Below are 24,162 nucleotides of genomic sequence, written 5' to 3'. Positions count from 1 at the left end.
TGCTGACTGGTAGGTGTCCCTATCGCCCTGTATAAACTGACAGTGCTCCTTAGAACACACCGAATGTGTGTGCATCACTCCTGCAATGCTGTTCTCTCTCCGAGGCTTTCTTGATAAGCTTGCAAGGAAATCCATTCGCCCCTTTCTCCTGAAGGCCGCCCTTGGAATGCCCAGTGACTGAACCCTTCACGTCTGCACTCTCTTCTGTTCGTGGGAGGGCAAACCAGAAAAGAGTGCAGAGAACCAAGCTGGGAGCGAGGGGGAGCCATGGGGCTGGGGAAAGAGGGGGGAGCTTGTGCTTTATTGACACACGACTGCGGCTCAGCCTCCAAGCTGCGTGGGTGGCTCTAAGAGGATGCGTGCCGGGCTCCTCTTTCCCAGACACGAAGCAGACGGCTTGTCACACAAAGAAAGTGGTCATTACGGGTCTCCCTCCCTCTTGCTTCCCTCCTCCCTTCTTGCTGCCAGAGCCGCAAATGGCCCAAGTTCATTTTCAAAGGCCACAGCGATCAGTTACCCGACAGCGATGCTTTCCGTAAAGGGGCCTGGGGTGTGTGTGCAGGGTGGAGGCATAGCTGGGGGTGCAGCTGGGAAAAGGATGTGAAAGGATACATTTTCTGGTGTGTGCAGAGGTGGAACGGGCTGCTTTGACCTCAGTTTCCTCCAGAGTGGTAGGCCCTGCCCTCCGAGAACCTGTGCTTGTATTGAGCTGTGCTCCTATTTACTAGACACAGCCCTAACTTTCCCTAGTAATCAATTACGCCTTTGGGGAGATTTAAGTATGCCATGCTGGCACACCTTGTGCTCAAGGCATGTGTGCAACCAGCTGCATTCACCCTATGAGCTCAAGACAAGTCCCCATGTGGGTTTCAGCCAACAGACAGGGAGCAATCCTCTCCTTGCTTTCTGCCCTGCTTTCCCCTGCAGCCACTGAGGCCCGTTCTCCCTGGAACTGGTTGCAAGGAAGGCCTCGGCAGAGCCCACCTGCTTCAGCTGAGCCCCTGAGCTGAGAGATGGCAGCAGCACCCTCCAGAGCTGGCAACACAGAGCCAGAAAGCGTGGGCATAGAGTGAAAAGTCACTTTCTTCGTCCTGTCCCTCTTCTTCTCCCTGCCTTTACATTTCATGGGCTCCCCACTTGGTTGTGTGTGTGCAAAATGCCCTCGAGTCCCATTAGAGTAATGCTGGCCCCAGCAAGGGGGCTTTCGAGACAAGTGAGATGCAGAGTTGCTTTGCCGTTGCCTTTTTCTGTAGAGACTTCCTTGATAGTTTCTTGTCCAAGTACTGACCCTGCTTAGCTTCTAAGATCTGGTGAGATCAGGCTACACTATGCCACTTTCCTTGTTTTCCAGTTTGCTTAGTACCAGGGCTTTTTTCCTGGGAAAAGAGGTGGTGGAACTCAGTGGGTTGCCCTCGGAGAAAATGGTCACATGGCTGGTGGCCTCACCTCCTGATCTCCAGACTGAGATTGCCCTCCGCGCCGCTTGGCGGTGCGGAGGGCAACCTAAACTCCCCTCTGTCTGGAGATCAGGGGGCGGGGCCACCAGCCATGTGACCATTTTCAAGGGGTTCCGGAACTCCGTTCCACCGTGTTCCAGCTGAAAAAAAGCCCTGCTTAGCCCTGTTGATAACTTATTATAGGAGGGCACAGGGAGAAATACATTTTTGTGGTACAACTTTAACCACTGATTCCTTTAAATCAATGCAAGGTGAGCCGTGGTTTGTTTATTTATTTATTTGATTTTTATTCCACTCTCCCCGCAAGCAGGCTCGGAGACGATCACAGCATTATAAAATGTACAATAAAATATAGAATAAAATTTGGCAGCGATATAAACATCAATAAAAACATAATTTAAAAAAAAAAAAAACAGCCTCGCACATATTGCACTGCCCATTCAGTCTAAGTAACCCATGGGGCAGGGTGGCCAGTTATAGATGGTTAGAGGACCGGGGAGACATGCGCTCCCCCCATAGCAGTAAAAGGTCCGGTAGCACCTTTAAGACTAACAAACTTTATTGTAGCATAAGCTTTAGAGAACCACGCCTCTCTTCGTCAGATGCATCTGACGAAGAGAGCTGTGGTTCTCGAAAGCTTATGTTACAATAAAGTTTGTTAGTCTTAAAGGTGCTACCGGACTTTTTACTGTTTTGCAGCAACAGACTAACATGTCTAACTCCTCTGGATCTGTGCCCATGGCAGGAGGCAAATACGGATACCTTAGGTGGCCCGCCCACCTCAGTGACCATATGCCCGATGGAACATCTCTGTCTTGCAGACCTGGCAGAAAGATAACAAATCCGAATGAGCCCAGATTGACGCAGACAGAGAGTTCCACCGGGCTGGGGCCAGGGCCGAGAAAGCCCTGGTTCTGGCTGAGGCAAGGCAAACCTCCCTAAGGCCGAGGACCACCAGTAGCCGTTTATCTGCTGAACGAAGCAGCCTCTGGGGAACATATGGTGAGAGGCGGTCCCTCAGGTATGCTGGTCCCAGTCCGCTAAGGGCTTTAAAGGTTAGAACCAAAACCTTGAACCTGATCCCGTGAACTAAGTGAATACTGTGATTGGAAAAGGGGTTTCAGTTGGGCTTACTAGATGGAAGGAAGCAATGGTCCCTGAGCGGGAAATAGGGTTGCCAGCTCCTGGTTAGGAAATTCCTGGAGATTTGGGGGGTGGAGCCTGGAGAGGGCAGGGTTTGGGAAGGGGAGAGGCCTCAGCAAAGTAAATGCCATAGAGTCCACCCTTCAAAGCAGCCATTGTCTCCAGGGCAACTGATTTCCATGATCAGTTGACATTCCAGGAGATCCCCTTCCCCACCCTTTCCTGGCTGGATAGGCCAGAGTGGAAGCTCTCTAGTTGGCAGGGACAGCTGCCAATCAAGCCTGGAGGCCTCAGATTGGGGGCAAACTAAAGACTGCCACCATTGCCTGGGCGAGGGACTATTTGCCGCCAAAAGTGTCCGAACCGGCAACATAACGTTAAGAAAAGTTTGTTTGGTTCAGAAAAACGCGATCCCACGGAATGCGTGGTTCTTTGACTACGAACTGGCCGTTCTGTACGGAATTTTGTTCCGTAGTTCATTTTGTGCCCATCTCTACTCAAGACTGATTGCACCTTTGTTTTCCCCATTAACTTACGTTTTTTCAACATCTGTCCTTAGAAAAAGTGGGCAGAAAAAAGTGAGAAATTAGCCTTTCAGAGTTTTCATCGACATGCCCTTAAAGGACGTTAAAGGAGCTTATTGGTGAAACTTGGAAAGGCGAGGAGTGAAGTCCTTTTAAAGCAGCCCTCAACAAAATCCTCACATTCAGATTTGGAACATACAGTGTGCACTATTTGACACCCACTCAAAGCGGTTTACAAAGTATGTCATTATTATCCCCACAACAACCAACCCCCTGTGAGGTGGGTGGGGCTGAGAGAGCTCTGAGAGAGCTGTGACTGACCCAAGGTCACCCAGCTGGCTTCAAGTGGAGGAGTGGGGAATCAAACCTGGTTCTCCATATTAGAGTCCCGCACTCTTAACCACTACACCAAGCTGGCTATGACTTGAGGGCTCTCCACCACCACCCTTTCCCAAACCACCTTCTCCAAGCTCCACCCCCAAATCTCCAGGAATTTCCCACCCTAGTCGGCAACCCTAAGCTGCCATTTGCACTGGAGGGGGGGGTACCTATAAACAACCCCCCCCTTTTGCAGGACAAAGAGCAGCTCGGCAGGGTGTTTTAAATCGGGACAGCAAGGGTGGGAAAATGGTTACTCTCCCTCCCTCTGTAGTTCTAATCCAACGCACCTCCCTGCAGATTTTTTTAAAAAATCCTGCTACCAGATCACCCGCCTCGCGTGCCTGGTTTCGCCCTCCCCACGGGACAAATGTTGTTTTTATCAGGTGAGAAATAAAAAAAGAAAACCTAGAGGGGCTAGCAAGAAGATCTGAAGGCCTGTGCCTTTGCAAGGAGGTGTTCGGTGTTCTCTCTTTGCCCAGCCACTCTTGCAGTGCAATCCTAAACGGAGTTACTCCAGTCTAAACCCGTTGGGCTTAGACTGGAGTAACTCCACTTAGGATCGCACTGTTGGTGATGACAGCTTTTCTTTATGGCTCAGGATGCCTTTCTCCCCACCCCCCACCTCTCTGTTTTCCTCCTCGCCACACCCAGCCTCTTTTTTTTTTTTTCTAAATCCCACACTTCATACCCTCAAATAACTCACATTGCACGTTTGTCAGGACAGGGTCAATGCGGCTGTGTTTCCAGGGCGGAAAAGGCCTTGGGCCGCATATTTTTCTAATTAGGGTCCCCCTCTTGCTCCGCAACCCCCCCCCCCAGCCCCCTCTGCAGCTGCGATGACTCTGGGCCCTCGCCCTCTGCTTTCTCACGCTCTCCCTTGCCAAGTCGTGTAACCGGCTGGGCGGGCGCCAAGCGCCGAGGTCGGCGTGTCGGCCCCCGCTCCTTGTGTACATAGCTGAAAAGAAGGTGCTTTTTAAAAACTACCCTCCCTGCAGGCCTCCTTCCCTCTCCGCTCCCCTTTGGCTCGTGGAAGTTGGCCACAGTTCCTTGTCAAGGTCACCGCTCACTGCTTAGTTTGGGTGACCCAACTCGACAGCAGGAAAATGCATTAGGGAGCCCAAATCTAGAGGGGAGCGGTCTGGGCTGGGGCCTGTGCCAATTCTTTGCTCTCCAGTGTTTTGCTACCATTTCTTGCTTTTCTTCATCTGGCCAGGAAGGCTTCCTCTTCCCTTTCCTCTTCCTAACCACCCACCCTGCCCTGCCAGAATTCAAAACAGCTTTTGATCAGGGCCCCCAGAGAGGGGGCTGTCACACTGCAGGCACACTACCTCTGAAGTGCTGGGGCTGCCAACTCCAGGTTAGGAAATTCCTGGAGATTTGGGGGAGGAACCTGGGGAGGGCAAGGTTTGAAGAGAGGGGAGGGACCGCAGCAGGGCGTAATGCCATGCAACCCATCCTCCAAAGCAGCTGTTTTCTCCAGGGTACCTGATCTCTGTAATCTGGATAGTTTCAGGTAGGCAACCTGTGGGTGTGCAGGAGAACAGCAGGGGTTGGATCCAGTGGCACCTTAGGGGGCAACGAGATTTTCAGAGCATAAGATTTGGAGAGTCGGAGCTCCCTTCTTCAGACAGAGCTTTGACTCTCAGAAGCTTATATACTAAAAATCTTGTGGGTCTCTAAGGTGCCATTGGACTTAAATTCTGCAAATTAAAATCCAGCATTACAATCTTGTTGGTCTCTGTAGTCTGGATGGAGTTCAGTTGTCATTCCAGGAGATCTCCATCTCTCTGCTGGCACCATTCGCTTTCCCCCCCCAGCAAACGAAGTGCAAGTTGGAGAGCATCGCCGTGTGTTCTCCCCCACTTCACAACCCCGGCTTCCCCGTCACCATTCTGCTTATTCTCTCCCGCCTCTGATGCCTTCTCTCTCTCCTCAGCTGCAGGCCCGGAAACCACCCTCCAGCTGTGACTTATTAAAGTCAGATCATCCCTTGGGGGCCAAAGGAGAGCCAGGGTCATTAATAACCACTAACTACACAGCTCTGCGTGCCAGCGCTCTGTGTCACGAGGCAGGACGAATACCTCCACCAAGGCGATGCACACTCAATACTACGGCTCTCTTGCCCCTCCCCAACGCTTCCTTTTTTACTTTAAAAAATGACTGCTGTCATACCCAACCGTTAATAGGCCTCTGGAGAAGGGCGGAATCTTCAGCGCCTGTTTCAGCCCCCATTTAGGGACCCTCAGAAGCCTCTTAAAATAGTTGAATTCACCGATTGGGAATGGCAGCGAGGATTTGAACATGGAAAGATGGCGTGATGCAGTTGTTCCATTCTTCACGTCTATTGGAAGACTTTCCTGAATTCTCACCCCACCTGGCACCCATTTGCCGTTCTCTGCTCTGCTGTTCTTACTGCCCCCAGGCATCCAAAGCTCTCCTGCTTTCTTTAAAAACCGCCACCTGTTTTCCCATCGCTGCTCCTTGTGCCTGAAACGCCACACCTCTTGAGTTAAGCGGTGGTGGAAACTTGCTCATTTTATAAATTATACCCTGGAAGAAGGCAGTGAGCGAGGAGGTGCAGACACAGTCTCTGCTCTGTTGCCGTCATTTACCCGTCCCGCTTACCCTGACCTCCTGTAGATCGCTTGCTCATTCACATTATAAGTTCATTAGAGTCTTCGCTGCCTTGTAAACTCTGACAGGCCAAAGAGCTTTTAAAAAAAAGAACCTCCAAAAATCTAGCTCTCCAATGTGATTATGTCAAATTAAGTTGAAAATAAATTATGGGAAGAGGTTGGAGAGAGGGGGGAAGATATTCAAGCCGCTGTATAGCTGGCTGGAGACCTTTGACCTGTACCATTGTCAGCGCTGCCAGCGAGCTCCTTCATTGCCCTGTCCCACGTTCTCTTTTTAAGTGTCAGGTTTCAGGCCTTTGGAACCACTGAGAAACCAGACAAGGGGATAGAATCTAAAATTCTCCTCCCTCCTTCCCAGAGGAAATCTCCCATAAGTCTCCCGACCCAAACTTCAGTGTTCCGCACAGTGATTTTCGGCACACAAGTCTCTTGTTTTCCTATTTGGGGCAAACCTCAGAAATTTTAAAAATAAATCAGGGTACAAATGTAATAAATTAGGGTACAAACGATGGTATTCTCTGTTACTATGTATGGAGGTGAAAGTTGGACAGCGAAGAAAGCTGATGGGAAGAAAATTGATTCATTTGAAATGTGGTGCTGGAGGAGAGTTTTGCAGATACCACAGATAGCTAGAAAGACAAATAAGTGGGTACTAGATCAAATCAAGCCTGAATTCTCCCTAAAAGCTAAAATGACAAAACTGAGGATAGCATGCTTTGGTCACATCATAAGAAGAGAAGACTCTGTGGAAAAGTCAATAATGCTAGGAAAAATGGAAGGCCAAAATGAGATGGCTTGACTCAATACAAGCCACGTCCTCCAGTTTGCGAGATCTGAGCAGGTCTGTTAATGACAGGACATTTTGGAGGTCTTTCATTCATAGGTTCGCCATAGGCCGGAGGCGACTTGACAGCACATAACATATACACACACACATGTAATGCACCTCTCGCTAAAATCAGGCAGTTTTAAGTGATCTTAAATGTGTGTAGGTGAGGTATTTTCCATTTGAATACTGGCCAATTGCTAACAGAATGGAGGTTGGTATTTACTGTGGATTAAAGAATGCAGTGGATTAATTAATGGAGATCTAGTGTGTACCGTGTCAGGCAAAGATTACAGGAGCCAAACCTGGGACTTTCTGCATATACAAGCACAGGCTCTCTCTGAACAACAATTCCCCCCTTAACATATGAAGCTGCTGTATTCAGCGAGGCCTCTAATTCATCTAATTGAGTATTGCAACCCTCTCCGGTATGTCAGTCTATCTGTTTTAATCTGCCCTCCTTCCAAGGAGCTCGGGTCTGCATACATTGCACCCCTGCCCCTATTTTACCTTCACAAGAATTTTGTGAGATACATTAGACTGAGGGGGATTAGTGGAGGGGGGCTTAAACTTTTCCACCAGCACTGACTTAAAACAGCCTTGGGGAGCTGCTGTACTGGGGAAACTTCTGTGTACTGATTGGGCTATACCTTTCCCCAGGAGGAAAAGCACATCTGGTCAACAGGATGAGGGAGGGAGACAGAGGACTTTATGACATGTTATTAGGCATTTGGACCTGAAAGAGAGAGAGAGAGAGAGACTGGCCCGCGGTCACCCAGGGAGCTTCATGGCTGAGACTGGAAATCTGAACCCAGGTCCAGAACTCTAACCACTGCATAGCATTCAGAGGAGTTAGCCGTGTTAGCCGGTACTTGCAAAACAGTAAAGAGTCCAGTAGCACCTTTAAGACTAATCAACTTTATTGTAGCATAAGCTTTTGAGAACCACAGCTCTTTTTGTCGGAGGCATCTGACGAATTGAGCTGTGTTTCTCAAAAGCTTATGCCGCAATAAAGTTGGTTAGTCTTAAAAGTGCTACTGGACTCTTTACTATTTGCCACTACATAACACTGTCTCTTCACAGTGGGTCTCTGGTATGTTGGGTCCCAGAGTGCAATGTCTTTTCCCAGCCCTTGATCCCTGAGATTCTATTAATGTAGGACCTTCTGGATACAAATCAAGTGTTCTGTCATTAGGGTTGCCAACTCTGAGCAGGGAAATTCCTGGAGATTTGGCGGGGGGCTGGGGAGGGGAGAGTTTGGAAGAGACCTCAGCTGGGGGAAATGCCATAGAGTCTGCCCTCCAAAGCTGCCCCTTCCTCCAGGGAAACCAATGTCTGTAGACTGGAGATCAATTATAATTCCAGAAGAACCATACCTCCTCTTCCATTATGGAATAAGCAGCCCTAGGTATAGCAGGGCCTGGTGGTCACGAAGAAGGGGGGAAGGGGAAAGTGACCAAGCGTAATTCTTCAGCAGCTCAGTTTCAAGGAAAATTTGCCCTTTCACAGTTGCTTAAGCGAAATGTCAGCCAATGCTAAACAGCCTGAACCACATATGCTCGCTCCAAGAGAGCTTCTATAAATCAGGCAGCAGTTAGTGGGGGGGGGGGGGGAATCAGGTTCCAAGGAGGCAAACAGTGGGAGATTTTTTCCTTTAGGAAAAAGAAAGGCGGGCGGGGGGAAGCTGGGGTTTCTCTTGCATTTGAGTTTATTATGTGGTCCAGCAGTGATGGAATCCATCATTATTGTCACCCTTTTTACCCCCCCCCCTTTCTCTTCTCTCCTTTTCCTTTAGAGAAGGCTGGAGACAAAGCAGAAAAGTCTAGTAGCAATTGCAATCAGGTTTGTGTAAATTTGGCCCCTCTGTGTCCTCTTCACAAAGCAGGACAAAGGCTTCCAGCCTGGTGGCTCAGTTGGGAGTCCAGATACCACAGCTGCAGCCAATACTACCTCGGTTCCCATCAATATGGAGCGACCCTGGCAACCTGCTTACAACCTCATCTCCAATCTTCCTCACAAAAGAACCGAGAGAACAATGCCTCCTCGCAGCTCTCTTGCCCACCGAAACCTTAAATATTTCATCAGATTATTCCTCTTTTCTTTCTTTTCTTTTCTTAGCTCAGACGGGGGGAGCGGGGAATAGAGAGGGAAAGAGAGAGACCTCAAGGTTGAAGACAGACAATTGTGGGGGGTTTTTTTCTTCTTAAAGTTGAAAGTCATTTGAGAGAGGTTTTGTGATGGGGTACTCTGTCTCGCAAACACACACATTGCTGTTGTCTAACTGTTGCTCAAATGGTTCCCGCCACTTCCAGGTGTTCGAAACTGTGGAGAAGCTTGCACAACTTGTGGCGTGGATGCACACGTCCTCGGCAAAAGGAGATGAGCAGGCCTCTCTACACAGGTTATTTCACAGCAGGGGTGCCACGGCCAAGGAGGCCTTGTTCCCTTCACAAATGGTATGTAACGGCCTAAAGGATGGCACTCCCTGCAGGTTTTCATTTCTAGTTCTGAGAGTATGTCGAGACACATACATAAACTAGTATGCGTTCAATAGGTTGTTAAAGTCTTTGGGACAGGTTGGGTGTATTCTATTCATCTCATTTCTCCAAAGAGCCAGCCGTTTTTATCTTCATAAGAATTCCACATAAGAATTAGAAACAAATGCCCACCTCCCCTAATTCAATGGATGGAAGACCTTACAATTTTATCTATATTCGAACATATGGCAGATGACAACTGCAGGTGGACTTATTTTTAGATATTTATAAACCTTTTATCTATGCCTGTGTGTAGATTTCTCACTATAATTGTCATAGGTTTATTTCTATTATGGATGAAGCTTATTTTTTTTTCAAACTGTTTTTTTAAAAGAATTCAGATTTTTTACTGTATTTAGCCATTGGCCAGAACCACATGGTACTGGATTGTGAGTGTGTGACTGGCCCAAGGCCTGCCCAGTGGAATTCATGGCTAGGTGGGCATCTAGCAACACATTTGTCTGGCATTTTGGATAGCCATGATTTACTCAATGGATGACCTGTCAGATGGGCCAGAAAGATCCAGTTACATCTCTTAATCGTTTTTTAATAACTTTGCCTCTCCAGATTGCTAAATGATGCCCCAAAGGGCAGGTTTCCCCCCCACCCCTCCATCATCTCTTGGTTTGTGTTTTAAGTGGGCCTGGCATAGATAGCACAATAGCATCTTTAGGTCTTTGTTTCATTCTTGATTTATCCACCCTCTTTAAGGACTCTAATGAATAATTCAAGTCGATGTGAGATTATGGGAAGGGTCTCCATCCTTTTGCACCCTCCACTCCCTGCTCTCCCAACCTTTAAGCTTTCCCTCTCCCCCACACTCTGTCTGCGCAGCAACCAATCAACAGCACTGCCGTTCAATCTCCTCTTTTGCTGTCAGTTTGATAAATATAATCTTTCGCCAATTAAAAGCTCGTTCGCCATCTCCCCGCGCGCAAGGGAGCACCTCGTTAACGTCTTCCTAGTGGGGTGGCTCCCAAGATCTCTGGCAATTATTGATTGTGGATAAAAGAGCGCCTGTATGTTTTTTTTCCTCATCCTGGGTCAGTTCAGCTTGCACATTAGCATGTAAATAAGTTATTCACCCGACATCACTTTTTGATAGAAAAATGACCACGGAAGGCTTTGATTTTGCCCCTGCTCTTGTCCTAAGCTCACAATGAAATCAATAGTTTCATTTTGGGGGGTTGAGAGATTTTTTTGCTGGCTTTATTTACTATTTAACTCTCTTCTCCCCCTCCTGCAACGTACTCACATTTTCAGCATTCGTATGGAAATGGTCCCTTTGCAACAACAAAGCAATCATCTTTCGGATGAATAAACTGGTATTTGTTTTCAACAGTGAGGTAACAAATATGACTTATGCTGGTTTCCTAGTCCAGCTTGCTTCTGCTTTACCATTTAAACTGTTGCAGGATATAATTTTGTTCTGAGCCACTTACAGTTTAGGATTCAATTACTGCTGGAAGATCCAGCAATATATTCACTGCTGTTTGCTGAAGTTGTGTAGTGAGCTGAGTGTCGGCCTTGGACCAGTGAGATTCTGGTTCAGATCCCAGCTTCATTACAGAGCTCGCTGAGTACCTTATACTGGTCACTTGTGCTAGGCTAATCTACCTCGCAGGGTTGCAGTGTGGATTAAAAGGAGGGGGCGGGAAATCCATCTAGGACATTCTGAAGTCCTTGCAGGAAAGATGGGTGACGAATGTGATAAAGAGGTAATAGAAACAGTTCAGAAAGTTCTAGAATAAAGTATCATTACCTCTGTCATTATGATCAGTTATGTGTAAAAGGGAGGCAGAGGAAGGGAAAGCGTCATAATTCCTGAAGCTCACATTGGACAGAGGAAGGGACGGGCGAGAGTTTACCGGCTGCGGCTTCGCATTAAAAAGGGCTGCTCCAACCATCCACTTTACTGCAACTTAAAATGCTGATCTTAATGGCATGCACTGCTTCAGGTATAAAGCAAGAAATTCCAAAACTCAAACCTTGCAGAAGTGCCAATTTGCCTATTTCATTTGCATGTCAGGGAAGGCTATATTTCCTCGTTGATGAGGGGAGCCCAACGCTTTGCATGGTCAGAAACATTCTTCCCAGCACTCATTACAGGATGGAGAATCCACATGATGCATAATGTGGTACAGGCTTGCACAATTTTTGACCCACCCAACTGAACCCAGCCCACCCAGCTAGGCTTGCCAAATCCAGAAACAGGAAATTCCTGGAGATTTGGGGGCAATACCAGGGAAGGGAGGAGTTTGGGCAAGGCATGGGACCAGCGTATCTGCGGGACTGCCTCTCCCTATATATTCCCCAGAGGATGCTCCGATCAGGAAACAAACAACTATTAATGGTCCCTGGCCCCAGGGAGGCCTGCCTGGCCTCGACCAGAGCCAGGGCCTTTTCGGTCCTGGCTCCCTCTGTCTAATGAGACCAGGGCCCAGCAGGATTTGTTATCCTTCCGCTGGGCCTGTAAGACGGAGCTGTTCCGCCAGGCGTATGGTGGAGGCTGAGCTGGGCCTCCACCGGCCAAATAGATGAGAACAAGTCCCGCCCTACTAGAAGTGTCTATCATCCAAGCTTTTAAAGTAACTTCTAAGTGACGGTTGGGTGGCAGTTTGATTGATTATTTCTGTGCTGCTTATTTGTACTTTTTAAATATTTATGATATTGTTTGATGTTGTTTTAAATTGTTATACGTAAATTTTATTGTAATTTTTTATGGAGTGTAATACGCCCTGAGCCTGCCTGTGCAGGGACGGTGGAACAAAAGTCAAAACAAACAAACAAATACATAAATAATATCATGATAGCCCCCACCCTCTGGATCTGTCATTTCTTCCCAAAGATCTGACTTCTGTAGTCTAGAGATCAGTTCGAATTCCAGGATAACTAGAGATCAGTTCAAATTCTAGAGATCAGTTCTAGAGATCAGTTCACCTGGAAGTTCAGCCATAGCCCAAACAATGATACCAAAAGAACACAAGAGGCTCCTCCGGGATACTGTAATCCACCCTTCCTGGAGTATATAATGAATACTATTCAATAAATCAATCAATGTATAATACTAAAGTACCAACAGTGCTCCAATAAATAGGATCAATTACATACAATTATTACACAATTCCCATAAATACATATAGCTAGTTGATTATAATACATAAATTTATAATAATACTGTCCCAACTGGTGTGGATGAAGTATCCTAAATCCCAAGATCAACGTTTTTGTGATAAATTTATATAAGAGTCCCAGAAGCGCTTGGACGGTATTCCACTTCGTGAACCCCCTCAAAGCGCTGATACAAATTTTGTTCCAGTACTATACAGTTGCCACCAACGCTACAAAATCACAAAGATGCCAATGCTGTGAAGTTGCCTGAGAAGTAGAATTTCACAACCATGCCTACGGGTTTTGCCGGCATATATTCATTGAATCCCATTTCGTATATACACTTCTTCATAGGCTCCTTTATACAGTATAACTTGCAAAGCAATCAGTATTTCACCACCATGCTGGTTGCTAAAAACGGTCTGACACTGGGTGCTAGAGTATGCCCAGAATTTCAACTGATCTCCAGAATAGGGATATCACTTCCCCAGGAGAAAATGGCAACTTTAGAAGGTAAACTCTGTGGCATCCCATCCCGGCTGAGCCCCAAATTCTACCCTCCTCAGGCTCCACCCCCAAATCTCCAGGAATTTCCCAATGCAGAGTTGGCAACCCTATGGCTGGTTAGTCGTAACTTGTTGCAGGCCCTTGCCCAAAAATTAGATTTCAGGGGCAAGACCTAACACTCCAATCCTCGGTCTAGTCGAGACATTTTTCTGCCAAATGCCAAGATGTCTGGAAGGAATTGAAGCCTCTTGGAAATGGCTCAGGGAAGCAGCCTGCCTTATGTTTAAGACTGTGTATACAGTTAGAAACTAAGAAAAGTGGTTTCATAGGGTCTGAAGCAAAAGAAAAGGGGTGGGGTGGGGGGGTTAAAGAAAGGGCTTCTGTTGCTAGAGAGCAAAACTCTTTTGGTAACCACGGAGGTGACTTTTGCCTCTTCCCTTTTCCTGATGTTGTTTACCTCACGCTTGGTTTGAAGGCCCCAAAGCAGAGATGAAGCCCCGGGGTCTCCCGTCCCCTCCAAATGGTTATTCTTTAACTTTGGAAGGCTCTTGCCCTCTTGTTGCCTGACTGGCGTGCCAAAGGAGACAGCAAACTGTGGACTGTTTATCTGCCGTCAGTCAATAACATAGCATCCCTTGCCCCCAAAGGTCACTGAAGGGGACTGACATCTTTAACCCATGGGGCTCAGCCCCCGCTCTGCTCTCCTTAGAGATTCACCCGGCTGTCAGTAATTCAGCCAACTGGTTTATTCAGCTGAGATCTTCAGATTTCAAAAGATAATCTGGGAATAATTGGGACTTAAGGAACTGGTGGGAATCTTGATTTTCTTTGGAGCCCTGCCATTCAGCACATAGATGGACATCTTATTCCGTCCTAATTTGATCGGTTTACTGAACCAAAATGGCTGGGGTTATGCTATGCTCCCCTAACAACCTGCCAGTCACAGGACAGGCAGAATCAAGTACTGTGAAAATCGTTCTGTGAAGGGAGCGAGGGGCACTTTAGATTTATTTTCTCACACAGCATCCTGCCTCCTACCCAATGGCAAACCTCTCTTGAAACTATAGGGCCCCAAAGCAGTTCAAGATATGGTACCCCCTCCCGCCTTTAATTAGACTCCATTGCATTTTCTCTTGCATATCTTTTTCTTGTGTGTGTTTTTATTGCCAGAAAAGTGAGCTATGAACGAGGAACATTAAGAAATCTTTGATTAAAAAAATGGGGTTGGAGAGAGGTTCTGTCAGCCTTCCTTCCATATTCGCCTGTGTTTTTAACAGTTACCTAACAGACAGAAATTCAACAGGTGCCACCTTGGGAGATTTCTGCTCAGATGAAAAACCTGAAGAACATTAATGAGAAAGTTTTAGTAAGACTTGCGACAGCTGATCTTTGCGCATTTCCAAATGTGACACTGGATTTCACCTAAAGCAAAATGTGAAGCAACGTTTTCTTCTCTGGCTCTCAGAATTTCTGAGGGAAGCTAAAAGAATTTACTTAAGACTGTAGACATATTTCAGCAGATAACATGTTATTAAGGATGGGATGATGTTTATATTCTCCACTAATCACAATGTCTTGGGTCACTTATGCCCTCAAACTCATAGCTATAAAGGGGCGCATAGGTGTGCTTGTATTGATCTTGCTAAAGAACCTCTTCAGTTGCTTTCGGAAACATGAGCCTGCAGACCTGTGGGAATCTTAAAATGTTCATTACTTGGCAGTCTAAAACATTAAGAAAAACAACAATACTATTAAATATGATTGAATGGTAAAACACCTACACCTCCCACCTTCTTTGTTTAAAGTTCAAGCTCTCTCTGTGTCTCATGAAAAGCTTCAGGGCATGTTATCCGACGTGAGATGCTTCTTCGCAGCGCCCCACACTTTGCACGCTGCAGCCTTGACACGCCTAAGGCGAGGTGCATGCTTCCCCCTCTCTCAAAACTCCCAGCCAAGAGGCGTCTCCGAAATTACAAGCCTTTCCATCAGCGAGTTCCAGAGGGAAATATCTCCTCCCTGACTTTGATTTATGCCTTTCTTTCACTCCTTAAGCTTTAGCAATGAAGTGGTGTTAGAGAATTCGAAGAAATCTGTCTTAATAGTGCGCTAGAAATTATAAGTAAGCTTTAAACAAAGGGGGCCTCTGAATGGAACCCATTAAACAACGCCTGAATACTGAACAAACTGGACCCATTTTCTTGATTCCCCTTCCTCCCTCCCTACACCCCATTTTTCAGTTGTTCTTGTGGTTCTTGTTTTTGTTGTTCTTGTTGTTCATGCACATCTTCTTCTTCTTCCAAACCTCCTGAGAGAGTCAGTCCTAATGAATAAGGAGGAATTAGAGTTTAATGGGCCACAACAGAGGCCTACCATCTGATCGCCGTGGCAACCGATCCTTTCTCCAGATTTTAAACAGTCTGAAATGCCCTTTTATTGTCTGCTTAAAATGTGTCATGCGAGCCCAATGGGGGTGGGCGCTTGTATGTATCAATTTGTTTCTGTCTTCGAGGAAGGCCTTCATGTCGGCTATGAATATATGTGGGGGGGAAATCGCCTGGCCACGGAAACAAAAGGCCCAGCTGATTTGGGTTCCAGGGAGACAGCGCGCCACTATGCTTTGGAATGGTGACATATGGTCCCAATCTGACCTAAGCTGTAGAATTTCAATAGCGAAACTCGTACCTCTGCACAAGGGCTGGGCATTGTCCTTTTATTTTTTTTTATTGCGATCTATTCATCCCACAGCCAAGTAAACTTCTCCATGCCTCCTTATTTAAAAATAAAAAGAAGAAGAGGAAGAGTAGAAAACTCATCATCAACTGTTGACCGCTGTAAAAGGATAGTGGAGTGGTGTGCTAAGCAATATTGAAAGAAAAATAAAAGGGGGAAAAAAATAACAAAAACCTACCGGCTATTCATGTTTGCTTTCTACTTGGTTGGAGGCTTAAAATAAGAGGCAAATAACCAAAACGACGGAGGGCGTTCCTACGCCTTTCTTAGGGGTAAAGGGAAATTACTGCATGTTGTACACCTCGCGCATATGAAAGTGTCTGCTGCAGGCGGATAAAAATATGCTATCTGAATCTCTCAAAGCTCTGTGCAACAGCTTTGCGTAGGCTGGGTCTCCGTAGGAAAACCCATATGGAAAGTCACGAGTTTTATTTTTGGCACCTCCAGTTAAAGGACCTCAGGAAGTGTTAGGAAAGACCGTTTTTCGGCATGAAACCTTGGACGCCCATTGCTAGACTGCGTAAACACGGTCTACTTAGCGAAAGGCATATTTTAGGTAAGGGCCGTAATTTCAAGGTAGAGCGTCTACTTTGCATGCAGAAGGCCCCAGAGTCAATTGCTAGTGTCTACAGGTAGAGGATCTCCGGTGCTGGGAAAGAAGTTTTATCTGCCTGAGACCCGGGGGGGGGGGGCTGCCGCCAGTCATAGGGAAACAATACAAAGCCGCGTGACTCAGTAAAGGCAATACGTTCATAAGTTTTTTAGGGAGTGGCTGTGGCTCAGTGGTGGTGCACATGTTTTGCATGCATGCCAGGCCCAATCCTTGGCAGCTCTAAAGGTTGGTATTGGGAAAGTCTTTGCCTGAGATTCTTGATTGCGGCTACTATCCAAAGTAGACAATATTGACTTAGAAGTACGAGTGGTTTGATTTCCTATGAGCATCATCATATCTATTTGCTAGCTTGCTTTATACTCTGCCTTTCTCTCCAGTGGGGACCACAGCAGCTCACATCGTTCTTATCTCCTCCAGTTTTTCCTCACAACAACTCTGTGAGGTAGGTTAGGCTGGGACAGTGTGACTGGCCCAAAGTCACCCAGCAAGCTTCCACGGAGACATGAGTAAGGGGAATAAATGGGGGAAATTAGCCAATCCTGTTCTCCAGTTCCATCACAGAGCTGGTAAAAAATAAATCAAAGGATGGGCCATGCAGTTAAAGGGAACCAAAGTGGGCTGTTTCATGACTCTATGATAAAATAATTAGCTCTACACTTACGGTATTCATATTCAAGAAAGAACGGACTTTTACTCTCTGCATAAATTATGCTGGTCTTTCTTATTAGCCTAATTCTCCTTGCTTGTTATAAAATAAGTGTCTTCGAAGCGGGGTTTGTCGTAGAACTAAATTCCCTGCCCTGCAGTTTCTATACGGGCCAGTGAATTGGACCTAATGCAACCACATGCATATTTTGAAGAATGTCAGATTTGCACTGGATAAATATTAGCAATTCTCATGCTACTAGTTCCAGAGAAGTTAGCCATGTTAGTCTGTAGTTGCAAAATAGTAAAAAGTCCAGTAGCACCTTTAGGACTAACCAACTTTATTGAGGCATAAGCTTTTGAGAACCACAGCTCTCTTTGTCAGATGCATCGTCAGCTTTTGAGAACCACAGCTCTCTTCGTCAGATGCATTGTCAGCTTTCTAGAACCACAGCTCTCTTTGTCAGATGCATGCTATTAGTGATGGCAGTTGCTCTTAAAAACTAGCAGCATCCCAAATCTACTGCAGTCTCTTTCAGCCAGAACCCATCTGCCCCCAACATAAGAGGTACAAACAAGGCATACTGCCAAATGTTCTGCTCAGAACTTGGGATCTCTATCCTAGAAGAATTCTTTTCATTGCCCTGCAATATACAAAGTTCCGGTGTGGGTTAAGAGTTGCTATTTAATAAAGTACAAAGTGTTCCTCTAGGCATGTACAGAGGCAGTGTGTTCTTAGGCTCTTTATTACAGGGAGGAGATCTTAATTTTCTTCAGGGCGTAGGCACTTTGCCCATGCTTACAAGCACTTTGTTCATGTTGCCAGAACTTTTTGAAATCAAAAAGCTGAGAACTCTGTATGCAGAGATTTTTCACAGAGATGTCAAGATTTCACAGCGATCCTTGCACCCCCCCAGACACGCACACACACAATTTCCCAAATGCCTAACCTTCATTAATTTATTCCCATGCTTCTCCCTCCCTTGCTAAATTTCCCACGGGGAGACTAGGTAGGTGTTTGTGGCACTAAAGTATAATCAGATTTGCATGGGATTGGGTTTTGCCTTTTGTGCCTCAGAGGCAAATTTCCTCTGCCAGGGTTTATTGCCACTACTTGCATCTGAAAGCAATTGCTATCATCTGACTGCTGACATGTGAATGTATGTGTGTGAGTGTGTGTGTGGAGGGGGGATGATCAGATGCAGGAGGCAAGGTTAAAGAGGGGAGGGGGCTGAAGGGCAGCTGGAGATGCTGCCCCTTAGGAATGTCAGTGATATTTTCAGCACCGCCACCATGTGCCAAATGGATTATGCTTTTTTAAAACAGGATTACAGTGTAATAGCACAATGTCCAGCGTTTCTGCAGAATGAATTAACGGTGGGCCGAGAAAGAGAAGGAAAGGTTAGAAGGTTGAACCTGAAAGACTGGAAGTGACGCCAATATACCGTCAACATCCTGACCTTTATCAAGCTCCGGTGCTTCAAAGTTACTCGTCTCTGTCTTTCTCCCATTAGCTAATTACTGGGGCAGTTTCCAACATTCCTTCTCAGCAATCAAAGCAGTAGCACAGACTATAAACTAGGAAGGGAAATGACTTTCCTTCAGGACTTGAGGATGGCTTGGAATAGCTCTTTGGGACTCTCAGGGACCAGCCTTCCTGCAAAATCAGTTTATTGCACAATAAATGCATGTTACTGCACAATCTGCATATCTTATTTAAGGTTTTGCTTCTCTTGTGAACCTATTGCAGGGACCCAGCACAAAAAAGTACATTTTTTGCCTGGAAAAATGCAATTTGTCCTCCCCTCACACAAATACTACATGATTGTAATGTTCAGTGTAGTTACAAAAATAACACATATCTAATGAAAAAATTTGTGACATAATTAGGGGCATTACAGCTGTGCCCCATGCTTGCCATATTTTGTGAACATTATTTGTTCAAGACTGACTTAATCTCCACTATATAATTCTAATCCCTCGTTGGAGTTTTCAAACTACTTATGTTCAAGAGTACCTCTATCTTTAGTTTGTACACTGAAGACATCTCTGCACTAGAAACTTATAATTTTATTTATTTATTTATTTTTTCAATTTATATACCGCCCATCCCCAGGGGCTCTGGGCGGTGAACAGTTAAAATTGATAAAAACAAAAACTAAAATCAATATACAAATAATGCATTCTGATACCCTGTTACTCCAGTCAAAGTCCTTTAATTTCAATGACCTTCACGTGGAGTAACTTTGCCTAGGATTGCACTGTCCTAGTTTAACACTTATTCCATCTCCATAGGGAACTGTATTTCTATCAGGGAATTTTTAATAGAATTTGCAGAACTAGATTGAACCAAAAGCATTGTACTAAATTTCTTTGGTCTGAAATACAAATGTTTGGGAAGAGACTTGACAAAACTGTATACTTCCTACTTGTGCTCATAGTGATTAATAGGACTATTTTTTCTGTATTATTTGCCTCAAAATACCTTAGTACATTCTCATGACACATAACCCTCTATTTGAGCCAAATGAGGCTAAATTGGAGAGAGTTATTCTTCTTGTCCCCATTCCAGCATTTTGGGCAAACAGTAGAATAAAAAATGGTACATGGCAAAAGTTGAAAGTACAATCACCACTAGCCAGTGACGTGAACACTGTTTTCACCGTTTGCTTCCCCCCATCTCTTGAAAAATTGCTGAAAAGAAGAAGGGGCTGTGGACAAGGAAGTAAAATTTGGGAAAGGCACTTTGGATCAGTCTTAGGCAGTTCCCCCCCAACCAAGACCTAGCCCTCAAGTCCAAGTACCTTTAATTATAGTGGCATGAGGTAAAAGAGATTGTAAAAACAAAATTATAGACCACTTTAAGTATCATAAAAATGTTTTAGTTATGATAGTCATGTTGCCTGATATAAGAAAGATTAGGGGGCTGCCTAAGTGGGAAAATGTCTGCTGAAATGCCTTCACCCCCATTTTACATCTGAGAACCAGGGCTTTTTTTCAGCTGGAATGCGGTAGAACGGAGTTCCGGAACCTCTTGAAAATGGTCACATGGCTGGTGGCCCCGCCCCCTGATCTCCGGACAGAAGGGAGTTTAGATTGCCCTCCGTGCCACAGCTCCCCGCTGTCTGGAGATCAGGGGGCGGGGCCACCCGCCATGTGACCATTTTCGCAGAGGGCGATTTAAACTTTTAAAAACTCCCCCCTTGTTCCAGCTGACCCAAAGTGATGTCATTGGCCCTGGGAGCATGTGTGCACTTTGCGCGCATGCATGTTGTACCAGGGGCACCACCTCCCGCCAAGAGTTGCCCCCTGTGCTGGCAACTCACTGGGTTCCACCACCTCTTTTCCCAGAAAAAAAGCCCTGCGAAAAACCATTGACCATCCTTCCTCACAAGGTGTGTACAATGTGTTTGTGTGCAAATAAATACATTGTTTGTAAGCTGCAGAAGCGGACCAGCTGCTATCCTGATTTTCCGAACCACACGCGCACTTTCATTATGATCTGCATTGGTCAATTTTTGTCATTTCAGGCTACTCCAACTGCGTAGGCCTCTTAGAACGTTTCTGTTTTCCCGCTCTTTTTTCTCTCCCCTTCCCCTCCTTTGCATGCACGCCGTATAGAAGCCGTTGCCCCTCACACCAGGTCACAGACCCTTTTGAAAACCATTTAACACAGCTGCTACGTTGTGACTTCGGCACTTTAACCATGTCAGTAGAGTTCAAATGCCGCTGCGGACGGGATGTAAACACAACCATAGGACGAGAGGACATTTTAGGCCGAGCTTGGACACTCGGAGGGCCTGACAACAACCATGCTGAGGGAATATGCAGCTGAGAGAATTCAGGACTCATTTGTCTGAAAGTCTCTCAGCATCTCAAAACCACCCTTCAGCATGCCCAAGGCAATTCTGACAGCTCGTAAGGCAGAGGTTCCTCTTCCAGAAGAGAAAGTCGCCTCGGAAAGAGATGACAGCTTGGCCGCCCATTGTGTTCATTTCTCTCGGTGACCTCTCGTCAGCTCAGCTCTCCCTTGGAATTCGTGTGGGTGTCTGGTGTGTCTTTTAATACAGCAAGTTTGCTAGCTGTAGCATCTGAGTGTCTTACACCCTTGCCTCACCAAATTCTGTCTTGTAAATTGGAAAACAGACACTTTTTGTGTGTGTGAGATAATGGGGCAAACCAGGAGCCCTCAGGTTCATCGTATATTAGCTCAGAGTATAGCTAGATTTCTCACATCATGGCCACAGTATCCCCTGTTTTTCACCTTAAGGTACAAGCAATAGTGTGTATCTATATGTGGGGAATTAGATTGGGTCTAGGGCGCTGTGAGGCAGGGGGGTATGATTAATCCCCCCTCCACTGGAAAGACAGCCCAAAATAAATCTCCACACATACTGCCATATGCCATTATTTTTAACTTAAAAAAAAAACTTTCTTCCTTTTAAAAAAATTTAAAGCCTTCCCCCCACATATTGTTATTTGCCCCACAGGGGGAAACATACAGGTATCTTGTGAATTAGGGAGTTTAAATCATGGATTTGGAGCAGAGGAAAGGATAAATCCCTCTCCTAGCCCTGATCCAAACCCACTCCCACCTCCCAATGTCTGTTTTTAATTTTAAACATAACTACAGGAGTTCCTTATCATGGATCGCCTGTATAATGTGCAATTTGAATCTTTTTTGTAGCCTTGGGCAAGCTACTCTCAAGCCCTTATCTGCAATATTGTAGATAATACTGGTCAACCTCATAGGCTTGTTGTAAGGATTTATGAAACAGTGTACCATACTGTAGGTAAAGTGCCCCAAGCACCATATTCTGCTATTCTGTTGCACGTTTCATTTATTTTGTGGCTAGGGCTACCATTTTTCTTCTTCTGGTGGGCTCTCATTTGTGCCTTTAGTTACTGTATGGTAGGCAGAAATCCAAAAGGTAAAGCCATCTCATCACTGTACTGCCATTTTTGGAAGGGATGTGTCTGTTGAATTTCTACTATCAAAGTGCTGTTTAAAGGCACAGGGGCAGTACTTCTCCCTCTTGCCCCACCTAAAAGGCCAAAATTCTCTTTGGCAGGATAACTGAAGAAAAATGCAGGAAGGAAGAAAAAATTTATAGAAATTAGTGAGAAAATCTACCTTTTTCCTTGTTATGGTTTTTACAGTTTACTAACTACTCCCAACCCCCTTTCTCGTCCTTCCATTCTGTAGACAGCCAAGGGTATCTATTACTGAGCTTAACAGTTACAAGATTTGGTGGATTAAAATAAGGAAATCCTAAAATGAAATCTGATACAAACAGTCTTTTGTTTCCCAGGTTAAAAGAATGGAGGCTTATTTTTTCCCCTGTTTGCCATGGGAAAAGGCCCTGCCAGCATGTCCCTGGAAGTCATAGCTCTTCTTGTTTGACAGGAGTTGTACAAGTTAGAGAGATTCAAGCAGGAAGCGTTGAAAAAATGCTCACAGCTTCTCAAGGCAGCCTGATTCTATGCTGAGTTATGTGTGGCTAAGCCCTTTGATGTCAGTGGTGTTAGGCATGCCTAACTCTGCATAGGATCGAGCCCTTAAGAATTAAGCCATAGTGGTAAATGAAAAGCTTAACATCAAATCCTGTCTGCTCTCTGGCTGCCTTTTGCAAGCAGGGTGGGTCAAAGTATCAAAGCCTGAACTGAAACGCAAGGCCGGAAAGCCGGAAAACACTCAGTATTTTATACCACATAAGAAGAGTCCTGGTGGGCAAGACCAAAGTTCTATCTAATGAAGCATCCTATTTCACAAAGTGGCTAACAAGATGCCCCCCCCCCTCGAAGGTCTACAAGTAAGGGGTACAGATAGGGTTGCCAGCCTCCAGGTAGTTGCTGGAGATCTCCCGGAATTACAACTGGTCTCCAGGCCACAGAGATCAGTTCACCTGGAGAAAATGACTACTTTTGGGGGTGGGCTCTATGGAATTATGCCATGCCAAGGTCCTTTCCCTCCCCAAACCCCACTTTCTCCAAGTTTCTCCAGGTTTCACCCCCCAGATCGCCAGGAATTTCCCAACTTAGAGCTGGCAACCCTAGGTACAGAGATCTTTAAGACCTCTGGGAGATCCAGTTTGAATCCCCACTCTGCTCAGCCACTCTCAGCCTAAGCCACCTCAACAGGTTGTTGTGAAAATAAAACGGGGAAGAGGAGAACGATACTGTAAGCTGCTGCAGGTCCCCCCAACTGGGGAGAAAAGCAGGGTATAGTTATCTAAAGAATACATTTTAAGAAATAAATGTCATCTGGCCTTTGTGCATTTGCCTAATTCCCTTTGAAAGGTAGCAGCTTATTAGGTAGCAGCTATTGTTTCCTGTGGCAGTGAGTTCCACAAATTAATTATGAATTGTGTGAAGGAATGCTTTCTTTTGTCTGCTCTGCATTTACTATCAATTAACTTTACTGGATGCCCCATGGGTCAGTAATGACTCGGTGCTTGCACAGTACCTTTATAAGTAGCATAGCGATTAAGTGGTTGGGTTGTGAGTCAGCACTCTGCTGGTTTGAATCCCACTACTGCCGTGACCTCAGCAGATGGGCTTGGGTAAGCCAATCGTCGGAATAATGATAAAATTGATTTTGTCCACTGCTCTGAGTGGGGCACTAATCTGTCTAGAAGAGTGGTACATAAGTGCACATTTATTAAGTATATTATATACCCATCAGCACAATCCTAAAATCACTTTTCTTGGGGTAAGCTCCGTTGAGTATCTTCTTCAGTAGAATTCTGAGAGGGAAACTACATGTGATGCCAGACAAGTGTTCGTCATGTGTCAGTTTCCTGCAAGTTTCCACGAGAAGTGTAGTCAGAAAGAATGGCTGTTTGATGCGATTCTCCGCTAGGGAGAAATGGTGAGATGATCCATCCACTGCTCTGCTTGTGCCATTGAAGTTGAGGTCGATAATGATAATGATAATGATAATGATAATGATAATGATAATGATAATGATAATGATAATGATAATATAAGAACAACAATAATAATCATTCGATTTATATACCGCCCTTCAGGACAACTTAACGCCCACTCAG

This window comes from Eublepharis macularius, chromosome 17 (assembly GCF_028583425.1).
Source record: "Eublepharis macularius isolate TG4126 chromosome 17, MPM_Emac_v1.0, whole genome shotgun sequence".
NCBI classification, from domain to species: domain Eukaryota; kingdom Metazoa; phylum Chordata; class Lepidosauria; order Squamata; family Eublepharidae; genus Eublepharis; species Eublepharis macularius.
The sequence above is the reverse complement of the archived record's forward strand: the minus strand, read 5'-3'. Positions refer to the sequence as shown.